Source organism: Giraffa tippelskirchi, chromosome 13 (assembly GCF_054371585.1).
Source record: "Giraffa tippelskirchi isolate mGirTip1 chromosome 13, T2T-mGirTip1v1.2.pri, whole genome shotgun sequence".
NCBI classification, from domain to species: Eukaryota; Metazoa; Chordata; class Mammalia; order Artiodactyla; family Giraffidae; genus Giraffa; species Giraffa tippelskirchi.
In genome coordinates this window covers 90,916,791-90,921,786 of record NC_137287.1, presented here as the reverse complement: position 1 = coordinate 90,921,786, position 4,996 = coordinate 90,916,791, and positions in this window count along the sequence as shown.

Genomic DNA, 4,996 nt, shown 5'->3' with positions numbered 1-4,996 from the left:
ATCTCCCAGAGTTTGCATTCACGTCTGTTGAGTCAGTGGATGCTGTCTAACCATCTCATCTGCTGCTGCCCTCTTTTCCTTTTGCCCTTGTTCTTTTCCAGCATCAGGGTCTTTTCCAGAGAGTCGGCTGTTCGCATCAGTAGGCCAAAGTATTGGAGCTTCAGCTTCAGCATCAGTCTTTCCAATGAATAGTCAGGGTTGATTTCCTTTAGGATAGACTGGTTTGATCTTGCAGTCCAAGGGACTCTCACGAATCTTCTCCAGCACCACAGTTCTAAAGCATCAGTTACTTAGTCTTCTTTGTGGTTCACGTCTCACATCTGTACATGACTACTGGAAAACCATAGCTTTGACTATACAGATCTTTGTCAGCAAAATGATATCTTTGCTTTCTAATATGCTGTCTAGATTTATCAAAGCCTTCCTTCCAAGGAGCAAGTGTCTTAATTTTATGGCTGCAGCCACTGTGTGAAGTGATTTTGGACCCCAAGAAAATAAAATCTGTCACTGCTTCCACTTTTTCTCCTTCTATTTGCTATGAAGTGATGGGACCAGATGCCATGATCTTAGTTTTTTGAATCAGGAACAGTTAGAACAAGGTGAGGCTTAGCCGCGCTCAGTGCCTTCAGATACATATTCAAGTACAAAAGGTCTATACATTGTTACACTCCCCCTACATTTTGTGACTTTGATATTCTGTCTTTTTCATATGCCATTTCCAGTTTCACTTTCAAGTACTGAAGCATGTCCTAAAAATCTGATTACTAAGACTCACCTTGTTCTAACTGTTCCTGATTTTGGACTCTATAGAAGGGATCTGATTGCATCTGATATTTTTTACTTGAAATAGAATTGTTGCCTCAGGGCTAGTGATTGGGATATTTCATTTTCAAACTGCCAGAAAGTTTACAAGGCACTAAAGAAACTTTGTTTCCAAATGTGGGTGGGCTCATTGTTCTGCTTTGTGTTATCATTCTAAAGCAGCACACTTGGAAAAGTAGAGAAATTAATCCAGAGGGTGGAAGTGAAAGTGGAAAGTCATTTGCCTTCTGGGAGTACTTTCCCCAAACAAATAAGTGTAAGTAATGTGTCTTCTCTTAGTTCTTTTTCATCACCTGCGAATAACAGACCAAGGTAGAGAGGAGGCAAAAATAAGTATATGATTGCTTTAAACTAACAAATTGCACCCAGTCTGGTGCATGCCAATTTTTTTTTTTTTTTTTGCTAACAAAGTTTTTTTTTTTTTTTTTGCTAACAAAGTTTTTTAAAGTTGGGGGGGAGCAAAAGAAGAATAATTTTGTGATACGTGAAAATTACATGAAATTCAAATTGTGCACCCATAAATGAAGTTTTATTAGAACACAACTAGGCTAATTTGCTCAAGTATTATCTGCCCATGGCTGCTTCCGTGCTATGGCCAAGTTGAATAGTTGCGACAGAGACTATATGGCCCTTGAAGCCTAAAATATGTGCCATCTGGCCCTTTCCGGAAGAGTGTGCTGACCACAGATTTAAATGAAGTGATGAATACAACAGAAGCACAGCATTTCAGAGTGTGGTGGGAACTGGTTTGGAGCAAGCAAAGCAGTGGTGCTAGGGCCCCAGACATGGTCTGAGGGGGGCAGTCCAGAGGGGATAGCTTTGCCCCAACAACTGGGGACCCAAGAGCACTGGGATGCCATCTGGAGAGAATTGCAAACATTCCAAGAGTATGGAGATACAGGATTAATCTGGTTTGGAGAAGAGGATATGACTCAACTAATGTAGATACAAAAATAAGTTTCCATTGGATGCTTCAGTGCTTTTTTTAAATTAATTTATCTTAATTGGAGGCTAATTACTTTACAATATTGTGATGTGTTTGCCATACATCAACACAAATCAGTCACGGGTGTACTGTGTCCTCCATCCTGAACCCCTCCCCACCCCATCCCTCTGAGTTGTCCCAGACCACCATAGCTTTGAGTGCCCTGCTTCATGCATCAAACTTGCACTGGTCATCTGTTTTACCTGTAGTAATATACATGTTTCAATGCTATTCTCTCATATTGTCCCCCCCTTACCTTCTCCCACATAGTCCAAAAGTTTGTTATTTACATCTGTGTCTCTTTTGCTGTCTTGTATATAGGGTTGTCGATACCATCTGTCTAAATTCCATATATATGTGTTAATATACTGTATTGATGTTTCTCTTTCTGACTTACTTCACTCTGTATAATAGGCTCCAGTTTCATCCCCCTCATTAGAACTGACTCATATACATGGCTGATTCATGTCAATGTATGGCAAAAACCACAATATTGTAAAGTAATTAGGCTCCAATTAAAATAAATTAATTTTAAAAAATAAAAAAAAAACTGACTCAAATGCATTCTTTTTTATAGCTGAGTAATATTCCATTGTGTCTATGTACCACAATTTCCTTATCCATTTGTCTGCCGATGAACATCTAGGTTGCTTCCATGTCCTAGCTATTGTAAACAGTGCTGCAGTGAACATTGGGGTACACGTGTCTCTTTCAGTTCTGGTTTCTTCAGTGTGTATGCCCAGCAGTGGGATTGCTGGGTTGTATGGCAGTTCTATTTCCAGTTTTTTAAGGAATCTCCACACTGTTCTCCATAGTGGCTGTACTAGTTTGCATTCACACCAACAGTATAAGAGGGTTCTTTTTACTCCACACCCTGTCCAGAATTTATTCTTTGCAGACTTTTTGATGGCAGCCATTCTGACTGGCATGAGATGGTACATTTTGGTTTTGATTTATATTTCTCTGATGATGAGTAGTGTTGAGCATCTTTTTATGTGTTTATTAGCCATCTGCATGTCTTCTTTGGAGAAACATCTTGTTCTTTGGCCCATTTTTTAATTGGGTCATTTATTTTTCTGGTATTGAACTGCATGAGCTGCTTGTGTATATTTTGGAGATTAATTGTCAGCTGTTTCGTTTGCTATTATTTTCTCCCATTCTGAAGGCTGCCTTTTCACCTTGCTTATAGTTTCCTTCGTTGTGCAAAAGCTTTGAAGTTTAACTAGGTATCATTTGGGTTTTTTTGTTTTTATTTCCATTACTCTGGGAGGTGGGTCATAGAGGATCTTGCTGTGATTTATGTCAGAGAGTGTTCTGCCTATGTTTTCCTCTAAAGAGTTTTATAGTTTTTGATTTTGCATTTATATCTTTAATCCATTTTGCGTTTATTTTTGTGTATGGCGTTAGAAAGTGTTCTAGTTTCATTCTTTTACAAGTGGTTGACCAGTTTTCCCAGCACCACTTATTAAAGAGATTATCTTTTCTTCATTGTATATTTTTGCCTCCTTTGTCAAAGATAAGGTGCCCATAGGTACCTGATTTATCTCTGGGCTTTCTATTTTGTTCCATTGATCTGTATTTCTGTCTTTGTGCCAGAACCATATTGTCTTGATGACTGCAGCTTTGTAGTATAGTCTGAAGTCAGGAAGATTGATTCCTGCAGTTCCATTCTTCTTTCTCAAGATAGCTTTGTCTATTTGAGATTTTTTGTATATCCATACAAATTGTGAAATTATTTGTTCCAGTTCTTTGAAAAATACCATTGGTAGCTTGATAGGAATTGCATTGAATCTATAGATTACTTTGGGTAGTATACTCATTTTCACTATATTGATTTTCCCAATCCATGAACATGGTATATTTCTCCATCTATTTGTGTCCTCTTTGATTTCTTTCATCAGTGTTTTATAGTTTTCTATATATAGGTTTTTTGTTTCTTCAGGTAAATTTATTCCAAGTATTTTATTCTTTTCATTGCAATGGTGAATGGTATTGATTCCTTAATTTCTCTTTCTGTTTTCTCATTGTTTGTGTATAGGAATGCAAGGGATTTCTGTGTATTAATTTTATATCCTGAAACTTTACAATATTCATTGATAAGCTCTAGTAATTTTCAGGAGGTGTCTTTAGGGTTTTCTATGTAGAGGATCATGTCATCTGCAAACAGTAAGAGTTTTACTTCTTCTTTTCCAATCTGGATTCCTTTTATTTCCTTTTCTTCTCTGATTACTGTGGTTAGGACTTCCAAACTATGTTGAATAGTAGTGGTTAGAGTGGGCACCCTTGTCTTGTTCCTGATTTTAGAGGAAATACTTTCAATTTTTTGCCATTGAGGATAATGTTTGCTGGGAGGTTGTCATATATGACTTTTATTATGTTAAGGTATGTTTTTCTATGCTTTCTTTCTGGAGAGTTTTTATTATAATTGGGTGTTGAATTTTGTCAAAGGCTTTATCTGCATCTATTGAGATAATCATATGATTTTTATCTTTCAATTTGTTAATATGGTGTATCACGTTGATTGATTTGCAAATATTAAAGAATCCTTGCATCCCTGGGATAAAGCCCTCCTGGTCATGATGCATGATCTTTTTAATATGTTGTTGGATTCTGTTTGCTAGAATTTTGTTGAGGATTTTTGCATCTCTGTTCATCAGTGATATTGGCCTGTAGTTTTCTTTTTTTGTGGCATCTTTGTCTAGTTTTGGTATTAGGGTGATGGTGGCCTCATAGAATGAGTTTGGGAATTTACCTTCCTCTGCAATTTTCTGGAAGAGTTTGAGTAGGATAGGTGTTAGCTCTTCTCTGAATTTTTGGTGGAATTCATCTATAAAGCCATCTGGTTCTGGACTTTTGATTTTTGGAAGATTTTTTATTACAGCTTCAATTTCCATGCTCGTGTTGGGTCTGTTAAAATTTTCTGTTTCTTCCTGGTTCAGTTTTGGAAGGTTATAGTTTTCTAAGAATTTGTCCATTTCTTCCAGGTTGTCCATTTTATTGGCATATAATTCTACACAGTAGTCTCTTATGATCTTTTGTATTTCTGTGTTGTCTGTTGTGATTTCTCCATTTTCACTTCTAATTTTATTGATTTGATTCTTCTCCCTTTTTTTCTTGATGAGTCTGGCTAATGGTTTGTCTATTTTATTTATCTTCTCAAAGAACCAGCTTTTAGTTTTGTTGATTTTT